Source organism: Euprymna scolopes, chromosome 19 (assembly GCF_053919585.1).
Source record: "Euprymna scolopes isolate OS-2025 chromosome 19, ASM5391958v1, whole genome shotgun sequence".
Lineage (NCBI taxonomy): Eukaryota > Metazoa > Mollusca > Cephalopoda > Sepiida > Sepiolidae > Euprymna > Euprymna scolopes.
The window spans coordinates 59,910,239-59,933,344 of NC_136500.1; the positions used below are offsets into that span (position 1 = coordinate 59,910,239).

The 23,106-nt window shown below is 34.0% G+C and overlaps 1 protein-coding gene and 1 pseudogene across 5 annotated transcripts in view; both read left to right on the plus strand.

The window, feature by feature from the left end:
* Positions 1 to 23,106, plus strand: part of LOC145303651 (uncharacterized) — a 637,407-nt gene that overhangs the window by 30,942 nt on the left and 583,359 nt on the right. The window lies entirely within an intron of this gene.
* On the plus strand, positions 1,977 to 2,500 carry LOC145303645 (histone H2A-like; annotated as a pseudogene).

Consider the following 23,106-nt stretch of genomic DNA (forward strand, 5'->3'; position numbering starts at 1 on the left):
TTATGAGGCTAAAAAGTCTATCAGGAAGGTTGAAAATTTAATTCAATTTTGTTTTAGTTTTGAAAATTATAAACAAATAATTTTTACATGAGAATAATTGTCAAAATGTCTTTTTAATAATAAGTAAAACCTTTCATTGAGTATTTCCAAATTATTTTGAAGTTCTATATTTTTTTTTCTAAAGTCGGTATGAAAATTATTCACCACGCGGCTATTAATGAAATTATCCATGACTGAGCGTTATATATTAAAATTGATTGTTTCTTTTTAAATAATTTTTACATGAGAATAATTGTCAAAAATATTGTTTTTTAAATTTATTTACATGCCTCCCCACGAGGGCACAGTTAGACACAAGGTCGGTTTTTAATGTGGGAAAATCTAGCTCCCCAAAAAGGGGCACTCTGGATAGGAACAAAAATAAAATAAAAATTGTGTCAGTCATGAAGGATTTCTCCTCCACTGACCGAGGACAGAACAAATAAAGTGTAGCATCAAAACAGATACTACATTGTGATTATTATTATTGTAAATGTTTGTTTACTGTCTTTTCTTATATTTAAACAATAGTTTACATTATGGTATGAATGTTTTCTTTAATTATGTTTTTAGGTATGTGAACATCATTTTTGGCATGAGGATGTAATAAAGGAGAAGTCAAGATTCGATGATAAAACGTTGTGAAATAAACACGCAAGATGAGAACATTAGTCCGAATAATCTCTAAAGTTCCAAAAAAATAACATTCAACCCATGTGATTTTTCTCTAAATTAAATTAAAAAATATTTCTGCACTAGTAACTTTTATTGTTTGTTTATATTTAAATTATTTGTTTCCTTTCAATTTTTTGTATTTTATCGTTTGTTTTCATTCTAAAAATTATTTATCGTTTGCTTTCACTTTTAAAATTATTCATCGTTGGTGTTTAATATGTTATTTAATTCTTTGTTTCCTAAATTCATAATTCACTTTTATCAATATTAAATTGTATATTGCTTTAAAATTACTTAATTTTACATAGATAATATTTATATTTTATATTGAATAAAGTTCAGTTTCAGTATTAATCGAACTGTGTTCCTTTTTCTTTTTAAAAATGTTTTATCACTCTTTTTCGAATGGCCCTGATATAGTACTGACAGTCTGATAAATCTTACCTACATTGCCTGCTGGCATTTTTTAGTTAACAGGCCTTCTTCTTACTCTCAGTGGCCGTGATAGTACACACAAATCTGACGTCACGGAAACATGCGGGCCAATCTTCACAATCGTTTGGCAGTCCGTAGTGTCCAATTAATAATAATCCAGTGAAAAAAATTTAAATACCTATCAATATAGAAATTACACAGGGGGGTGATGGTTGCACAATTCTGTCAAAGTGTAAATAGTGAAATTTATAGAGTGGGTAGGTGTAATCTTCTAAAAGTTCGCCATCAATTATTTTCCTAATTGATATATCTAGTGTTATTTAAGCAAATGAAGCAGGCTGGAAATTTATTAAGGTATGAAATCTACGACCTGAATAGTCGCATTAAGATCAAGAGTGAAAAAACATTACTGAAAAAAATGGGTGGCCCTGAAAAGGGCCGTTTTGAGAAATCTCTTGAAGAGAACGTTTTACTTTGCGCTGGTGTATTTGGTGACAGCTTTGGTCCCTTCGGAGATAGCATGTTTAGCCAACTCACTGAGGAGAAGGAGACGGACAGCGATCTGAACTTCATGGCTGCTAAGTGTTCTTACTGGCTTTCTTGCTCACATTCTCTTCGTTTTTATACAAAACACACCGGCTCCCAGCAATAATCAAATTCTCATTACTCAAATCTCTCGTATTTGATTGGCTAGAAAATAGCAAAACTACACAAACTCAAAGCCGTTTTTGTGAGAGATAAAATAATCAGCAGTCGCCAGGAGGCGATATATGCACGTAAGCCAAGCTGCATGCTTTATCGTTTATTCATTGTTGAATTTTTGAGCAATCAAAGCATTAAAAATGTCTGGTCGCGGTAAAGGAGGTAAAGCCAAGGGAAAGAGTAAGACACGTTCATCCCGTGCCGGACTTCAATTTCCCGTTGGTCGTATCCATCGTCTCCTCCGTAAGGGTAACTATTCGGAGAGAATTGGTGCCGGTGCACCCGTCTATTTGGTTGCCGTCATTGAATATTTGGCCGCTGAGGTTCTCGAGTTGGCTGGAAATGCTGCGAGAGACAACAAGAAATCAAGAATCATTCCCCGTCACTTGCAATTGGCCATCCGTAATGATGAAGAATGAAACAAATTCTTGGCCGGAGTGACCATTGCGCAAGGTGGTGTCCTTCCCAACATCCAAGCAGTTCTCCTCCCCAAGAAGACCCAGAAAGCCGCAAAGTAAATTCTATTACTTAACACGTCACAAACGACCCTTTTCAGGGCCACTCACATTTTCCGAAATGTCTATCATTCTTACTTAATGCGATTTCTTTATTTTATTTTTTTACATGGGCATCACCACTTATAAAGGAAAAGAGGCCACTTGTGGATACGGATTAAAGAGTGTACAGTAGATATTGGACAATATAGTAATCGTTAGTAATGGAAATTTGGTAAATTTGATAACTTATATGAAATGGCTCATCAAGAACTTGTTTACATTAGACTTGAAGACAACCACATTGTAGTCAGCTGAAAAGCAGGAAAACAGAAAACAATCCCATAGGCATGGAGTTCTAAGAAAGAAGCTTTGTTCATGGAATCTACGTTAAGGTTTAGGCACAGATAAAGAGTGGGGGAAATTATTGATAGTGTTTTCTACTAGATGGGTGTTTCTTGTGAAAGTTTGGCGAGGGGGGACCATAGATTGGAGCTCAGACGAGCACTTGCCATGAAAATAACGATAAAGCAGACAAACTCCCAACATCTCTTCTGTGAGAAAGCGGTTGCAAGGAAGAGAAAAGGACATCCCCTACAAGGCTACGAAGTCTATTTTGAACTCTAAGTCCTTTCTAGCAGCTCCTGCCCAAATGTGGCAACAGTATTCCATCCTTGGATGTACCTGGCTCTTATATAGATAGAGAATTGCATCAGCAATAAGATATCTACTGGATCGATAGAAGGATCCCACTATTTTTCCAGCGGCCTTGGCAACGGATTTAATGTATGTGTTCCATGTAAGATCAGAAGTAAAGGTCAAGCCAAGAAGCTTGTGTCAAAACATGAAGCCTCCCCAAGATGAGAGCCATTCATTTCAATTGATGCCAGATGGGGATTAGAATGTTGATGATGTAAAGATAAAAGCTTGGTTTTAGATGCATTAAAAGTAACCAGCCACCTCTTTCCCCATTGTACCACTTGCTCAAGATCAGAGGAGAGAAAATCAGAGAGAACTTGGTCGTTTACGGTTTTAGATCTACTACCATAGATAGTAGTGTCATCAGCATAAATGTCCACGAATAATGTAAGGGTGTGATTTGGAAGACCATTAATGTAGATCAGGAAGAGAGTTGCACCCCTGAGGGACTCCAGCATTAATACTGAGAGCTTCTGATTTCTGCCCATCAACCACTACTCTTAGTTGTGCCTTTTAAACTACTTGTTTTTCAGAAACCATTTTTACCTCATGTCCTGTTGATTTGATCAAATTCGGTTGCCATCTTGTTTATTTCGTTTATTATAGTAAGACGACACTTTTTCGGAGGACGGTCTTAATCTAAGGGAGATCTAGCTTTGAGCAAGATTCTTTTTGGTTGACATACACGAGTGAGGGCCCTATAGCAAGACGTGCATCGGCTCCGATGTTGTAAGCAGCATGTTTGAGGGAGCTATTATCTCAGATTAATCTGAAAAGGAAGGAAAGAATTTTGGCGTGCTTTTCTTTTTTTTTTTTTGCTTGAACTTTGCGCTTTTCTGATTATTTTGTTATTTTATTTTATTTTTTTTTTAAGGATACTTTTTTGGGGGCTGGAGATTATAGTTATAGATTATTATTAACAGGAAAATTAGTGCAAGTCCAGATTAGCACTTGTGGCGATAAACAAAAACCCGTATGCCTGATACTGACGGGCAGTATGCAAGTCTCCTAGACCTTTTTCTCACAACTTGGCCTGAATTGTGTTCAGCTTCCGTTCTGTCTCCACTTGGATCTTCCGACCACACTGTTGTATCGGTTAAGATAAAAATGAAATGTAATAAGTCCTCAGATGTACTTCTCCATTGTACAGTATATCGATACTCTATGGCTGACTGGGATAGCTTCCATACATTTATATCAGATCTACCTCTGCATTCCATGTTTAAAAAGGATGTGTCCTCTATAGTATCAGACCTGATAGAATGGTTAATTGTAGGTATAGACCATTTCATACCCTCGAAAAAGTTCCAACAAAAACCTAACAGCCAGCCGTGGTTCTTTCCAGAATGTGCTGCTGCCATTGCGCACAGAAATCACTTTTTCCATTGCTTCCAACGTAATAGATGTACTGAGACTAAAGACGCTTTTAGGACTGCCAACAACCACTGTAAAAAAGTAATAAAGAATGCAAGAGAGTTGTATGCTCAGTCCGTCAAGTCCAAAGTAGCTGAGCAGCGGCTTGCTACCCACCAGTTTTGGCAAATAGCAAACAGAATCCTGAACAGAAGTGTGTGTTCTATCCCAACTATCATAAATGGAACTGAGGTAATCTCGGCAGCATCAGAAAAAGCCAAACTCTTTGCCAAAAACTTTGCAGCTAATTCTACCCTTTGCAACCAAGGCCACCAACCTCCAACATTTCCTCCTGTATCAGAATACACGTTATGTGATATACAAATATCTGTACGTAATGTTGCCAAGCTAATCAAAAACCTTGATTCCAGTAAAGTAACCAGCCCTGACGGTATTCCAATTATAGTACTCAAAAGACTTCAATCAGAACTAGCGCCCATACTTACAAAACTGTTTAAACATTGTCTTAAGCAGAATTGCTTCCCATCACCCTGGAAAATTTCATCAGTATGCCCTGTATTTAAGAATTCAGGTGATCGCTCATCTCCCTCTCAGTACAGGCCAATAAGTCTCCTGTGCGTCATGAGTAAGTTGCTGGAATCTGTGTTAAATACAGAAGTAATCAACCATCTCAGCAAAAATAACCTTCTTAGTGACACACAATATGGTTTCCATTCTGCTAGATCTACAGCAGATGTGCTTACAGTTATATCTCATAGGATTAACAAATCTCTCGACGGAGGCAACCTTTCTAAGGCAATTGCTTTTGACATATCAAAGGCCTTTGATAGAGTATGGCATAAAGGTTTACTTTGTTGCAGGACCGTTTGTCCGGAGACAATCAACTCAACAACTTTATGAAGGTAGACACAGGCAGAAAAACGGTGAATAGGCAAAGAAGAATGACAAACAAAAAATACTATTTAGCGAAAAATAATTTGTTTAGCAATAGTGCCCATCCTCAAATAATTCTCTGGAATTTGTAACGCTAAAATTGGATTCTACCTTAAAAGCTATATTGAACAAAGAACAATTGAACAAGGAAACTTCAACGAGACTAATAACACAGAACAGGACATTTATTTTAATAAATGCTTCGGATGGAATCACATTCCCTTTTGATTTCTTTAAAAGATCAATCCTTTTAGACATGCTCTCAACCATAGTGGAACACTGTGAAGAGGAGATGCTATTCCATTCGCTTTGTACAGCTTTCCATAGTTTGTCATTGTTCAAAAAAGTTCTTCCAGCCAATGCACGGGATATTATGAACCAAATATTCTCAATTGGGTTTAAATCGGGGCTTTGACCTGGCCAAAATATAAGATCAGTTGAGTTATCAGAAAACATTTTTCTGTGACTTTAGCAGTGTGTGCAGGGGCATTATCATGTTGAAAAATAATGTTCTGGGATATTCCCAGCTTTTGAATACTTAGTAACAGTTCTGTTTCTAATATTCAAATGTATTCCTTTGCATTGATTGACTTTTCGCATCTAATAAGTTCCCTAACTCCTGCTGCAGTTAGTTCCCCATATCATTATCCCTCCATTCCCATGTTTAACAGTCGTTTTTATGCAAGTTGACAAATCTTTCCCCAGTCGAGAGCATCACTAACAAGTCAAAATCTTGATTCATCTAACCAGAAAACATTCCTGAACCAGACTGTATCTTTCTTGCCATAACATGAGAAAAATCTCTTTCTATCATTGATGTTCTTAGATAACAATGGCTTCTTTCCACATCTTTTAGAGGAAAATCACATTTCTTTCATTCGTCTAGATATTGTATATCTAGAAAGAGAATTTCCAGCCCCTGTTTTGAATTCTTTGCTATGATCAACATAAGTTTTCTTTCGATCCTTCAAAACAGTTCATTTAAACGTGTGATTGTCCTTCAAAGTGGATGCTCTAGGGCGACCAGATCCAGATTTCCTTTTTACCAAACGTTCGACTTCAAACCGTTAACCAATTCACTTCACTGCAGAAAAAGATGTTTTCACATTTTCTTTTCTTAAAATATAAAAAAAAACAGCTTGTAAGTCATTTTGGACTGCCTTAATCCTGCAATTTGTTTTTTTTATATCCTCGCCATGATGCTGTCTTACCATTTTTAGGGTTTATTTTTTCACTTATTATTATATGCTATAATAATAATGATCTGCAAAATAGAAAATTTTCAGTTAAAATTAACATAAAATTCATCGAAAAATGTTGAAAAATCGATTTCTTCCTTCTTTCACTCTTGACCCATTTTTTTGCTCATGAGTGTAGATTCGAAAAAGTTGTCAGAAAACAAATATATAACAAACAAATATTATCAAAGGCAAGATAAGTTACTTTTCTACCTAACTGGATATGTTTTTAGTGTTTTCATTTAATGTAACATGTTTATTCAGTTTAAAAAACAGTTTACCGATGTATTGGAAAATTAAAAATGGCGCCTGACTCTCTCTTTGACATGGTAAGTTTGGGAAAAGGAGTTAAAAATAAAAACTATACAAAATACTGTTAGAAACTCGCTCAATATATGTTACCGTGACACAGGCCGACATATATGCGGTGGGTTTTTAACAGTATTTCATCTAGTTTTTTTTATTTTTAACTCCTTTTCCCAAACTTACCGTCCGGACGACATTTTATAATTTTCCAATACATCGGTAAACACAATGTTTTTCGAGCCAAATAAACATGTTACATTAAATAAAAACACTAAAAACATAACCAGTTAGGTAGAAAAGTAACTTATCTTGCCTTTGATAACATTTATTTGTTATATATTTGTTTGACAACTTTTTCGAATCTGTGTATAGTAATATAAACCCTTAATTTCTCCAAGAAAAAAAAGTGTGTGAAATAAAAAATACATGGAATAATTTTATCTCGAATCTGAAAAACCTGTACTGTCACTCACTCTCACACACACATGCTCGCGTGCAAATAAACGTTCATTGATTTTAATTCCCCGCACATTTGCACAAAAATAAGTTCTTCTAGCAACGACATAATTTCAAATACGCCTACGCACTTTTCTCACAACAAAACGTAAAATGGACATATTTCTGGTGAACGTAGGCGAAGACAATACCACGTGACAATATCGACCAATGAGAAATTTTAGAAGATTGTTTTTTAATGCTTTCCCAAACCAAATATCAGCAGAGGCAATCTTGTGCTGGAATCTGATTCAAAAAGTATTTAAACGCAACAAACATTCTTTTTCTCTCTTTTCACTCCAACTTGACGCGAGAACATGTCTCTTGTTTTCATCTCATTGTCGTTTTCAAATCTGTTGAAACCTTAATTACGCATGCCACTCGGGCATCCAAAAAAAAAAAAAAGAAAAAGAAAAAGTAAAAAAAAAAAAAAACACTTATGCACACACGCACCCATTCCATACATTTTCTATAAGAATTACTAACAACGGACTACTTTACTCATGGGACTTTCGAATAAGGCGAACTTCGCCAGTTAAAACAAAAACCTGGAAATAAGGACATTATTTAAAAAAAAAAAAAAAAACACTTTCACTTCCAATCTTATTTTAACAAAGGCCTTTCATCTAACATGACCTTTTAATCTTAGTAATTCTACAAAGGACTTTCACCAAATTTGAATATTCTAACCTCAATGATTTCACAAGAACTCTTACCATTCAGACTTTGCTTGTTCATCTTGTTATTTTGTCGAAAAATAAATGCGACGCATTTTAAACGAGAGGTGTCATTGTGTTTTATTTCTTTTTTATTATTTTATTTGGGGCAGAGGAATTTAATTTATCTTAAATTTCTTTTCCCCTACAAATCCTACATTTCACGTAAAAATTCATTTTGACAAAGATCATGTTTACATTTTTCTGGCAAGAAAAATATAAGTTTTCTGGAATTATATCCAAATTAAGTATTTTTTTTTTTTTTTTTTACATAGGCATCACCACATTATCAAGGCCAAGAGGCCACTCAAGGATAAGGGTTAAAGAGTGTACAGTAGAAATTGGACAATATAGTAATCATTAGTAATGAAAATTTGGTAAATTTGATAACCTATATGGAACGGCTCATCAAGAACTTATTTACGTTAGACTTGAAGACCACCATATTGTAGTCAGCCGGAAAGCAGGAAAACGGAAGACAATTCCACAGGCATGCAATTCTAAGAAAGAAGCTTTGTTCATGGAATCTACGTTTAGGTTTAGGCACAGATAAAGAGTGGGGGGAATTATTGATAGTGTTTACAGCTAGACGAGTGTTTCTTGTGAAAGTTTGGTGAGGGGGGACCATAGATTGAAGCTCAGTCGAACACTTCCCATGAAAATAACGATACATCAGAGACAAACTCGCAACATCTCTTCTGTGAGATAGAGGTTGCAAAGAAGAGAAAAGGACATCTCCTACGAGGCTACGAAGTCTATTTTTAACTCTATCAAGGCAGGCCAAGTCCTTTCTAGCAGCTCCTGCCCAAATGTGGCAACAGTATTCCATCCTTGGACGTACCTGGCTCTTATATAGATAGAGAATAGCATCAGCAGTGAGATATTTACCGGATCGATAGAAAGATCCCACTATTTTTCCAGCGGCCTTGGCAACAGATTTGATGTACGTATTCCATGTAAGATCAGAAGTAATGGTCAAGCCAAGAAGCTTGTCAAAACTTGAGGCCTCCTGAAGACGAGAGCCATTCATTTCAATTGATGCCAGATGTGGATCGGAATGTTGATGATGTAAAGAGAGAAGCTTGGTTTTAGATGCATTAAGAGTAACCAGCCACTCCTTACCCCATTTTACTACGTACTCAAGATCAGAGGAGAGAGAATTGGAGAGAACTTGGTCGTTTACTGTCTTAGATGTGCTACCATAAATGGTAGTGTCAGTATTAAGTTAGTCTTAAGATAATGAATTAATGCAATAAATGTACTTAACTTTTGCTAAAAAAAAAAGTAGGAACGAGACTTGTTTATCATATCAAAAAAAACAAAAACTCTGGCGGCAAAATTCAAATACGTATGGAAGGACAAATTAGATATAATTTATTTCTTTATTTAACATTATTCCAGCATACCGAGCAACATCTTTTTGAGTCGCATAAAAGTTGAGTTGCATAAAAGTTAATTAAATTCATTGCATAAAAGTTAATTAAATTCATTACTTATACTACTGACAATTTATTCATTAAAAAAAAAAAAAGTTAGCATCATTATTTATTAATATTAATACAGAATTATAATTGGTTAAGAAAACAATTTATAATTATTGAAAAAATTATACACTAAAAAAAAAATACAAACCTAGGTTAAAATTTATCATAATGTTACGTGAAATTTAAAGTTGATAAACACAAACAGGCGGGTGGTTGAAGAGAGGAGGAGGGTGAGCACAACAGACTGGTTTTCTTTTCAAGTCTGTGCATCCATACTTACCAACATGGAACGTTTGTATAGCTGTTACCATTTTTTAATTAAATTATTTTTCTATGTTCCTGTTTTTCAATTTTTTTTACTTTATTTTCCAAGATTATAATGAACATTATCTTACGTTGATGATTATACGTTATTATGAATTTTATTGCAAATGCAAGCAAACAAAAAAAAATAATAAAACGACATTCATGAAATACAATGAACATTAAAACACATGTGCCATGGGTCCGCTACATTTTGCTGAAATAAAAAGTATAGGGAGACTCTTTCAAAACCCGGTAATATACAGTAGATGAACGGACAGCATATGAAAGTAATGAAGACACGACACATAATGGTAACTTTCAAAGTTAAATTTTATTACAAAAAAATAAACTATGGTAGCGGAGATGAGGTTCAATAAGATATAAAAAAAAAAAAAAAAAAAATATAAAGATGGGGAAGGGGTATCTTACTCTAATATCTAAAAAAGGAAATACCGACGAAAATGTATCCTTAAACAATAACAAGGAAAAAAAAAAAAAAAACGGCAAAATACAGCACACGCCAATTCAATATATGAGGGAGGAGTATGTGGAGAGACAACTTACAGTTTTTACTTCTTTTTTTCTTTTTCTTTTCTTTCGTTTCTATGGGGAGTTTAACCTCCGTTTCGTTCACTTCCTAACAACAGTTCGTAACATGCGGTATTTCTATGTAGTATTCATCCAATGTTTCGGTTATTTTTGGAATGCTGTGTCTTTTGTGACGTGGAGTTGACATTCTATATTTTGACGAAGCTGGCTCGTTCTCCCAGACATTATCTCTTTTCTGTTATTGTTGATGGGGGGGGGGGTCGACATCGGTTCGTTCTGTCGTTTGGTAGAGTGGAAATTTTTCCACGTCCGCTCGGCACGCCTTAGCGAAGTGTGTCCTGTACCAAAAATGTCGCTTTTCCTCTTTTTCTCTCTCTGTCGCTTCTCTATACATTTCTTACCCCTCTCTTTTCTTTCTTTGTTGCTTAGTAACTAACGGGGGTCAGGAAACGTGACGCTGACCAGGTCATCTGCCAACTCACTAGCTTGTCGGTTGAACGTCTTTCTCTTATACTCCATCTTTTTCTCTCTTTATAGGTGTAGCCTCTCTTTCTCTCTCCCTTTTCATTTTTACATTGGCGACTATCAAACAACAAAAACAAAACGATACATTTTCATTCGCCTACAATTAAATTTTTAAATTTTCATTTAAATACATAATTTAATTTAAGGATTATTTCACAACGTTCATGCAGGCAATGGAAATATTAGAATCTTACATGTAAAGATTACGTTAAAAATGTAAGCGTAAAAAAGGTAGAAATAATTTTTGCGTGAAAATATTAAATAAACAATGCTTAATTCAATGATAATATTTGTAGTTTGAGAAATTAATTTTTCTTTGAGTTATATCGATTTCGTTAATACGGACTTTAGGGGCTTTTCTCGTAATGTTCCTGTAAAAGTTATTTTTTTTAGTGCGTATCCACCCCCCAATATTTATTTTTTTAAAATTAGAAAAAAATCTAAATCTATCAAAATTTCTATTTATTATGAAACAGAAGAGTTCAAATAAGTAAAAAATATTTATTTTTTAAAAGTTTAAATACATGTATTGAACAAAAACTTACCTTGAAGTTGCAATTAAAAAAAATTATATAAATTTAATATTATGTTGTTGTTTTTTTTTAAAATAGCGTTTTTTCGAATTAATATATACTATAATCAGTTGAACTGCCAAGAAAAAGAAACTTCCTAAAAATTAATTAATTTTTAAAAGATTAAAACTATTAAAATTCCATTATTTAAAAATGTTCCGTTACAACATAGATTTTTAATTAATTGTGTTTAAATTTTTTTAAAATATTAAGTTTTAATATAAACATGGCTTTTGTCAGCTATTTTATCACCAGATTAAAACCGATTTGAAACTATTATTGCACAAATATTAAGCATTTTGTAGCCCCCCCCCCAAAATTTTGTCTGTCTCTTTTTACCGAACAAAATATGGAAGTCGGTAGTTAACCAAATGAACATTCAGTAAAATCGTATTTCATATTTAATATAAAAATGTTTATAATATTATTAATCATTAAACTGTGTAAATCTTAAAATCTAACAAATATTAATTATTAATTGCAATTTGAAGAAGATAAAGGTTTTAAAAAATCATCAAGCCACTTCTTTTCTATAGTTCACATAGTTAACACAAGTCTGTTGTCACGGAATCATGCTTTCTTTTTTTCACATTCAGTTGGCTGTCCCTAATGAATAAATATCAAAAATTTCAGGAAAATATGACTATTATTTGATTTTTGCTAGATTTTTAAAACATGGGCATGTCAACGGCTTAAAAAAACGTTACTACATAGGAACGTTTTTTAAAGCATCGATAATATAAACACAATTTTTGTCTCGCATTTTCATTATTTTTATATGCTGTAAAAAATTTTTTTAAAAATATTATTTGAAGCTTTTTCTTCTAAATTGTAAAAAAGTTAATATTAAATTAAATTACCGTTACATCATTTTACATACAGGGGGGGGGGGGTTAAAACTGTGGCGTGCATTGGAGGCACCTATAGTATTTTTTTCGCCTTTCATGTTATAAGCCTCTTTACATGACCTCATCGACATGAGACCATTTCATTTCTCCTACTAATCCCGATATGTATTTTAGTGTTAATCACCATGAGTGCTAATCTGAACTTGCACTAATTTTCTTGTAACTTCCAATTTAACATATAACTATAATCTCCAGCCAAAAAAATATCCAACGAAAAAAAAAAAAAAAATAACAAAATAATCCACGCTCCCTGAAACGCGCTGCGTACAACATTGGAGCCGATGTGTATTTCGCTATGGGGGCCTCACCATAGCTACTGAGAGAGTAGGCCAGTGAACATGACAGTATGACGTCATTACTAGATCAACATGTAGGTATAGGTACGAAGGTGCCTAAAGTTTCCGGTGTTCAACCACATAGTCATAAGAATTATTTTTCGTTGCCTTATATTGTGGCTGTTGTAATTATGTTTTTTATTCTCCTAAAGAGAAAAAGAATTCTCCATTAAGATTATTATTACAATTATTATGATTGCACATTGGAATAATTTTAATCTTTTGATATGAACTAAAAGTAAAGGGTACATTAAATTTTAGTTAACATATTAATAGTAAACACAAGAAATTTTCTTGCGTTTTATCTTATAAATAAATGTTTTACGCACTGTGCTGAAATAGTAACGTTATTTAGAAAGCCATTCTTAACAGGAGGGGTATGGGGGTGGGGGTTCTATTTTGTACTTTCACCTAACAATTTAATGAAAAAAGACACCATAAAAATTTAACTTGAAAATCTTATCTAAAATATAGCACGGTGGGTACACTGCACAAGCACCATTATTATTATAACAACAATAATTAAAAAAAAAAAAAAACATACTTCACGAGGAACGTGGACCCTGTGTAAATGGGTTTTAATGGTTGCTCCCTATAAAGCGCATACGCAAAAAGTTTTCATTGGTTTATTTAATCACAAAAATTTTTTGGAAAGTACTATTTGAGGCAAAAAAAAGGCCAAAAGCATTATTTGAATATGTATGAAAAAATAAAAATATTAGTCTGATAATATAATAATAAAATAAATTAAAATAAAATAAAAACAAGCATGAAATAAAAGTATGAATTAAATTTAAGGAAATTTAAAAAAAAAAAAAAAAATAAAATAAAATACCTGCTTGATTACAAAAAGAAGTGTATGATATATATACAAAGAAAGTGAAAGAAAACCTCAGGGAGCAACTATTAAAACCCGTTTACGCAGGGTCCACGTTTCCCGTGAAGTGCCCCCCAAAGAACTAGATGACATCAACTGGCACCACACTAACTAGTTGTGAAGGGCCAGGAAGGATGGAAAGTCTGAGGTGGGAGAGTACTAACCAGACTTCCACTGGAAGCGTGCAGTTCAAATCTGGTACCTTGAGGGGACATTCTGTCACCCAAACCACAAAAAAACACCAATGGCCAATGTCAACGAGAAATCAATGACAAACGGCTGTTGCATGCAATCATCTGCACAAGTGGTCAAGAGGTGGAGAACACTGGAAATCTGGGGAGACTTGTCACTTGGTCTCCAGTGAATACCACAGGTCACTGCCAGTGAGCGATCACTGATGATGGCCTGTCAGACAACTTCCAGTGAGTGAAATAATAATGTCCCCTCCCAAATTCATCACCACCCTGATTTAATATTGTAGATATTTTCTTAGTTTTAAACCAATGTTCACATTATGGTATGATTGTCTTTTAGTAGTTATGTGAACTTCATTTTCATATCAGTGTAGAATACATGAATACAGAAATGAACACTCTAGCGGAGCATAGGATTCCTAACCATGTAACTGATGAAAATACGCTACACATTTTGAAAAATATGGGAAAAAATGAACATAGAAGAACAGAAAACCAAAACTTTAAATATAATTTCTGTATTAAAATAGTTATTTAAATATTTTAACATATAATCTTGTGGGGAAAATCCAGCTCCCCAATAAGGGACACTCTGGATAGGAACAAAAATAAAAATTGTCCTAGTCGAAAGACTTCTCCTACACCGGTAGAGAACAGAAAAGATGAATTGTAGCATTAGAACAGATACTACTGCACTGTGATCTTGTCCTGAAGGTCAAGAATTGTTTGTGTTTTATGTTTCTGTAATTGTTTGTTCCCTAAATTCATGATTCAGTTTTATCAGTATTAGAGTGTATATTGGTTTAACATTACGTAATTTTACATAGATAATATTTATATGATATTGAATAAAGTTCAGTTTCATTAATTGAATTGGGTTCCTTTTTCAACATGTTTTAATGCTCTTTTGAAAAATACCGTCATATAGTATTGACAGTATGACAAATCTTACCTACATAACCTGCAGGCATTTTTCAGTTAACAGGTCTTCTATGTCTCGGTAGGCTTGGCCTCACTCGTGTATGACCACCTTTTTAATTATGTGATTACGGTATAGCGTTTGAAATTTATAACATTAATATATTTTGGAGCTATACTCTGAAATATATTAATGTTATAAATTTCAAACAAGTAAAATATTTGTTTATTCTCCTAATATTACGTTGTGATTTGGCTTTCAAGTGCACTTGATGCATATTTTATTTTATTTCAGTAGACAACCAACCGAGCAACTGCGCAACATTCTTAACATCTTCCATTTACTTGCACGACTGAACCAATAATAGTACTATTCTTATCTCAGATGTTATTTTCACATTTTGGCTGATGTAAATTCCGAAGTTCATGTACATCTTTTTAAACTCTGGAATCTCTATGGAATTTTGAACTAAACCATCTATGTAATACACAGATTAGTATAATTGAGCAGCATTTTTTTTCTCTTATGCATGTTTTATTGAACAGCAGCGATAATTCCCGCTTGTTTTTCTTCACTTCTCAATCATTGAAGCCTTACTCATTCGCATAAACAAACCAACCATCCATCAGGCTCAATATGAGGGGGGGGGGCCATTTAAGTATTTCTAATGATTTCAAACGCTTTTAATCAACTTTTCAATAAATTCACAAAACGCAATTTTTAGTTCATCACTTGCCTGGAGTAGACTCATAGAAAATTTCTTTTTAAATTCCAACAGAATGTTCAAACATTGGCCTGCCAAAAGAAAAAAATGGATAGTAAGAAAAACAAACAGTAATTATCCTTGCTGTTCAGTGAAGCATGCATAATGCACTGATGTAGATTGTTCTTTTTCTATTAGCCATAACCATATAGAACTTGGATCGATCTAAAACTTTTGACAGGGTCGATCATTGCTTTAGAGACTCTCTATCGCTCGGCAACGACAGTGGTGTAGGTGAACAAAACATTCAATCTTTCACTATTTCCTGATCAGTATGTCAGAGTTGTCTGCGATCACCCCTGCTTTACATCCTTGTCTTGGAGCTGATACTTCACAAGCTAAGGAACGGGGAGGCATGTTCGATCCTATGTGGTATTGTTTGCCAAGCAAAGTACCAACTAGGGTCTCTGTGTTCACTGATAAAATCACCGTCTTTGTGTTACACTTCTGAGACATTGAAAGGATGATGGTGGCAGTCACACTGTACAGAATGATTAGAGACCAAAATCAACCATAGCAAGACCATCGGTTTGCATTTGGGTGCCTGGAGCAGTGACACCACTATTCCGTCAGTATGTCAACAAAATAGTTGCTCAAATCTATCCTGAGCATTTTCTGCTGCTATATTTATCCTATGTAATTGACACCATGGAACATGGAAAAATGAATGGTGTTTCTCATGATCCGTGTTGAGGCATGAATGGTGATGTGGATGTCATGTCAGAGATGGCCAAGGAATTAAATGTTTTGCTGATCAAGATCTGATCACGTTTTTCAAGCACCAGATGAAGGTCAAGAATCAGATAAAATAGAAAAAGATTAACATTTTTTTTTTCTTTTGCAAAGGTGAATGTAAGTAGCGAGCTTGTGTGTATGAAATGATTCAAGTATGAGTACGTGTTCCCTGCCTGAGCGTGGCGTACATGGTTCCTTCCCTGTGCATGTTGAACCTCAGCCCTTGAGATAAGTTTTAGCTTTTAAGCTAGTTGAGTGAAGGAGTTCCTCACCTCCTGCTAATAGAAAGCCTCCAAGATGCTCACTTCTCACAAATTGCATTTATCTTGGAAGGACACTACCAATTCTTCAAACTTCATTCCCCTATTTTGTTATTTCTTTAGCTCCCACTTAGAGATTAATCTGCTTGTTTTTGGTTTAGTATGAATCGGAAAATAGTAAGCAGTCTTATTTATAAAGACGTGGGAGGGTCTTACTAACAAAATTTTTTTCCCCCTCATTCCTTTTCAGTCAGAGTCGAGTTTGAGAGTTAAGTTCAGAACAGTCAGAGTTAGCTAAGCCCCTTCTGAAAGTGAAAGAAAGGGTGACAAGACAATGTAATTCTGCTAGGCAATCGAATTTCTGATTATCATCTCATCCAATTGGAAGAATAAATATCATGTTATTTGTAAGTCTCCGTTTGTCATCTTTCAACCTGAAAGTTAATGTTTTTTTTTGTCTATCGTCATTGTAAATGAACTTTGCATAACACCCTCCTCAAAAGTATTAATGATATTCCCATCATAAGTAAGTCCCTTCCTTCAATAATGAATTTTCATCCTGTGTTAAAAGAACTGTCTTGTCTCACTTTATATCAAGCTCCTATTATAAATATGAATCGTGTACCATCTATTATAAAGGTCATTATATGTCCCTGTTCTGTGTAACCGTTATATCCCCGAGATACATGCCTCACTACACAGCATATATGTCGATTTGGAATCCTTGTATAGATAGATATCTATCTGTGTGTGTGTGTGTGTGTGTATATATATATATATATAATATGACCTTGTCTGTAAGGAACGGTCTCTACCAAACTACTGTCAATTTTTGGTTTACAAAACTTTAAATATCATATAAAGAAGATCTTCACCTGTGGAACAAATTTGATTTGGTTTTCAGTTGGTAAAAATAGCTTTTAAGGGGTCAAAATTGATCAAATAGAAACTTGGCAAGTGTAGGTCGACTTAAAATGTTTCTTTATGCATATGCAAATATACGTTTATACGTCTGTTATTTTTAGTTTTGATATTCATCTGTTGTTAGTTCAGATGGTAATGAATAAGGTTGGAAAACTACATATTTTGGATTCGATTCTAGCTGATGACACCCAAATCATATGCTTTAAATTTTTTAAATCAAGGGTAGAATATAATGATCAATAGAGAATTGGGTCTCTAATAACAAATACGAAATCTGCATGAATTAAAATATCATATTTAAGTGTATCTATAACCTAGCAACGCTGAGTGGGTTGCTAGTACATTATATTTTTGAACAATAAAATTTACAGTCAAATCTTCTTAGTCCTTTAGTCCTCAAAATGGTGACTAAGAAGATTTTAGTTGAGAGTAGGATAGACATATTTTATTTGTGACCAAAGATGACCAATAGTAATAATTTTTTCATGAGTTTTGATGGCATTGTGCCTAATTTGTTGTAAGCATATTTATTAATTTTTGCAAATAAATAATTCATCTGCTATTACATCTTTTCTGCTTGCATCATTTTTCTGCAGGGGTTACCCTTCTAGAGTTCTAGATTAATCAAACATTTTATCTTAACGAGTCATTGTCCATCCCAGTCTTAGGAAATGGGTCCTCTTAGGTATTACCTCCCGCTTCGGAGGAGGGGAGAACATTGTTAGGTCCTGTGTCAGCTATTTCTGTACAGTACGAGTAGCCTCCCTCCCCTCAGGTGAACTGTTCTGTTCGACCTCCCAGTCTTGTATTTTGCTGCAGGTAAAAGCAATAAAGTTTAAGTCAAATTCTTTCTGTTTTGTGACATTCTAGTTCTACTATACGTTAAGCCTCCTTGATGTTGAGAGTTTGGCAGGCAATGATTTAAAAATATATATATATAATTAAAATTGCCAGTCTAGAAGGATTTCTCCTTTACTGACCAAGGGAAAAGATTAAGTATAGGTGCCGGATACTCAATATTGTAAAGTTGGCAAATATTCAGAGGGGATGTAAAAATAAGTAAAGTTTTTTTTTTTAATGCCTAAAGCAGACAAATTTTCGGCATTTGTTCATTATGGTATGAGGAACATTTTTTTTTTTTTCTTTTTTTTAAATTTTGAAAATTTCTGAATGTGGAGGGAGTGCAATTCAAGTAGGCTGTATTCGAAACATAACGATACAATAAACATTAAGAAAAACAAACTTTTGACTTTAAGAAAATTTATATTTTGTAAAAAAAAAAAAAACTTTTCTCAAAACAAAAAAAAAAAAAAGAATTTCATATAATCACAATGTAGCAGCCAACATTCGCTACAAACACAGGCAGGAGCTACTTCTCACGATTCGAGATTTGAAATCTATTTTCTCCGTGGCTTGTCCAATCACAAGCCAGCTCTCTATCATGTGACAGAGTATATAAAAGGCGAAATCTGAAACCATTAACTCTCAACCTGACCCTGCCTGGGAGCAGATTTCGCCTGGAACTTTAGCCCCAGGCAGAATGTGAGTACAATAAACTAGCTATGGCTCTCTTCAAACTCACCTTTATTTCTACGTGCTGTACCCACACAAACTTTATTTATCATTCTACAGGACTACTCTCGTCGATACAACTCACACTCACCCACGACAACACACAAACACACCAAAGACTTTGCCTTTTCTTTCTCCTGTAATCGGCTTCCTTTGTTCCAGCATCTACTAGCTTTAAACACGTGGACTGAACTGTTCTCTCCCCAACAAGCCAGCAATATATTAATTCTATCTTTACTCAAGAACACTTCAACCTACTCACCCTAATTCTTTCTTCTACTAGCGCTGCTAACGAAAATAACAAATAGAATGAAACTCCATTTCGTTGTCTCATCTCTATAACAACTTTTATTTATTATCTTAATGTTCAGAAATGTTTTATTTTGTGATATTATAACTTTATTTCTTTTTTTTTTTCTTAAAACAAAAAGGCACACACATTTCAATGGCCGTTCAAAACTATTTATAGATGAGTGGGCGGACCTGAATGAGCTTTCCCTCCTGCCATAAAATTAATTCCTTTTTACATTTCTTTATTTATTCTGTGGATTATTGTCGATAACAGACTTAGCTTAAAAAAATTTTTTTTTCCTTCTGTTCGGACGACAAATAAGAATCCAATCTAAGGGAGATAACTCCCACATTTCAGAGAAGAATGGTTTCCCTTTTAACGAGAAATCACGAGATCTCGGCAAGAAGCGGGGGTCTGCGATGGGGACAAATGGAGGAACGAACATCGTTCTTCATAGCAGGGACATTCCGATTCAAATCTGTTCCCATCTGATCAATAAATCAACAAACGTTGTTAAACATTAACCCTTGTTTTCGTCTCTCATCGGTGTGATTTTACCACGCGTGTTCTTACTGTTATGAAGGATTTCCTTTACCCACGTCATAACACCTAATATGAAAGTCAAGTTAATGACATTTAACGTGGGGGAGGGTCACATTTCAATTATAATCTAATAAATTGATACCCCATTTTGTGTTCAAGCAGCACAACTCTCCTTATTAAAGTTTCACATGTCCGCTGTGGTGTGAAACGAAATGATTCAAATGTTTTTGTAAAAAATAAAAGGTGCTTATGCATTTTTGGTACTGCAGTGCACCACTTTTAAATAGTTTTTCAGGTTAAATTCAAACGTTATAATTGAAAAGTGATTCCCGAAGTCATTAAATAAACTTAAAAAAAAAAAAATTCTGCTAATATGAAAGTTAAGTCTCTTATCATCGATAATCCGCAGAAAAAAGAACACATGAAAAGGAATTCATTTTATGGCAGGGGGAAAGCTCATTCAGGTTCGCCAGGATGTGTACAATTATAATTTTTTTTTTTTTTTTTGCAGAGGATTATCATCGATTAGACACTAACATACCAGATTATGAAAAGCAAAAAAGTCAATATTTAGACATTTGAAAGTGGTGCTCAGTTTTTAACAACCATGTTCTATTAAATCGATCCCCCATATTAGAAACGCTTGACGAGAAAACAAAATTTTTTAGATTTTAATTTGGTGAAACTTAATGAAAACAAATCAAAAACTATATGGTCCTCTGACTGATGCCTTTGTCGTGTTTTTGAATAAAAGGTAATGGAGCAACTTTAGTAAAAGCCCTATAACCACGACGAGGTATTGCTCCCGTATAAGTTTTTTTTTTTTTTTTTTACATTCTAGATGTTTTTTTTTTGGGGGGGGGGGATTCACATGTTATTTTTATTTTATCGACATGGAGTGAATGAATCAAAACAGATATAAAGTAATCACACATTAAAGTACAAAACAAAGTTATCAGTAAATGGACTGGGAAGCCACAGTGCTGGTGAAAAAGAAAGTTTTGTATCCAGAATTAAATCCAATATACCTACTTCAATTTGAGCACTGAAAAATTGTTGAAGTTCATTTAGGGATTCTATTAGTGCCACATTGTTTGCAAGAAGCTGATCCAAATTGAAATCACCCAACAAAATTACCCTTATACCAAAAGGCAAGTTGTTGAGCTCATCAGTGAGATTTAAAAAAATTCTCTAGTGGCTCAGGCTTGCGGTGTACACGGACATACAACCAATCCCATGTATTAAAGTTCAATCTAAGAATCAATATTTGTAAAACCGAGTCTACAAGAGTTACTTCCCTTGTACTGTTAGTCAAAATCAGTCGTAGAACTGTTACCTATTTTGCCCATTTAAACTCCTGGCCTGATGTAAAACATTGGGCTAAAAGAGGCAAATGACACCGTTTAATGACAAACTATGTCTTAATTTTTTTTTTTTTTTTTTTTTAATTCGGTACCATTTAAAACCCTTATTTAGACACAAGTATGAATTTTAGGAGAAAAATAAAAATTAGCGCCAAAAGTTATTTTCCACCCCTAAAACACCTTGGGGCTCAAAACCCCAGAATTTTCCTACGGTCAAATATTACATTTCCAGATGTATATACATTTGATCTTACTTTGTGGTAATTTTCAGCAAAATCTGATAGCCGGAAAAGATTCTGTCTCAAATAGTGCTATTTTTTGGCCGTTTTGACCCCCCAGGGACACAACCAGCATTTTCTCAGGGTCAAATATTACGTTTCTAGATGTATATCCATGTGGTTTTGCTTTTTTGGTAATTTTCGGCAAAATCTAATGGTCTCGGTGTGACGAAAAGTGCTATTTATGGTCATTTTGACCCCCTGGGGATGCAACCAGAATTTTTATCAAAAATCCGAGAATGTTACATTCCCTCTCTTGGGGAGTTGTAACTTCATGCAAAATTTCAGAAAAATGTAATGAGTAGTTATTGAGAAATTTGGGAATGAACGGACGACAGTGAATTCTAAGGTCCAAATCCAACTAAGTCGGTGGATCAGTTATCTTTTCAAAGAGCGAGTGTTTTTGTTTGAATTTCGTCCGCACAAGGAAACTTTCCTTTCCTCATGCCCCCCCCCACTTATCTTCAAAACATTAAATTATACATAAGAAAAAAAAGGTAGATATGACCCCCCCCTTAAAAATGTGACAAATAAAATTGACCCCGCCTCCACATCTAAAAATAAAAAAAAAAATCCTTTCTCTTTGCAAAAGTAATTTTCATTAAGTTCCAGCAAATTAAAAACTAAAAATAATTTTTTTCTAGTTGAGTGTTTCCAATATGAGGGATCGATTTACTAGAACGTTGTAATTAAAAACGGAACACTCCTTTAAAAAGTCGGCGGAGTTGTACAACCATCACCCTCCTGCGTAATTTATTACTGATAGGTTTTTTGAAATTTTTTCACGGGATTATTATTGATTGGCACTAATTAACCAGATTATGAAAAAAAAATTATTATTTCAACATTTGGAAGGGGTGCTCACTTTTTAGTTACAATGTTCTGGTAAATCAGTCACCCATTTTGTAACCAATAAAAACGCGGGTATATTAAAACCATAGAAAGTAAAAATGATATGAGCCTACCGACTGCATTTGTAAGTCAGAAATATTTTTGTTTCTCAAAGGAAAAAGAAAGATAGAATGAACATTGTTTTTTTTTTGTTTTGTTTCTTTAATGAAAATAAAATTTCGAGGTTTTTTTTTTTTTTGTTTTTAACTTATTTTTGGGGGGGTTTTATTACTGTACACAGAGATTCGAAAAAGTTGTCAAAACAAATATATAACAAATAAATGTTATCAAAACCAATCTATCTATATAATTATAAAACTCAAATGACCTTGTAACGATGTATGTAACCCACTTTCCAGTTTACGACATCCGATTGCGCATTCGCGCAAAAACATTAACCCATAACAACGTAAACAAATGAACACAAATCAGTTCTTTTGCAGATTTTAACCTGCGCACTGAAATATTAACGTTATTATTTCGAAATTATTATTTAACGTGGGAAGAGTGGGGTTTAAAATAAACAAAAAACAAAAGAACAAATGGGATGGTGAAATATTAACGTTATTATTTCGAAATTATTATTTAAGATGGGAAAAGTGGGGGTTAAAATAACTTAAGCGTAATACAGAAATGAACGATGTAAAAAAAATAAATAAATAAAAAAAAGCAGATATATCAAAATTTGAATTTATGGTATCTGTTCTTC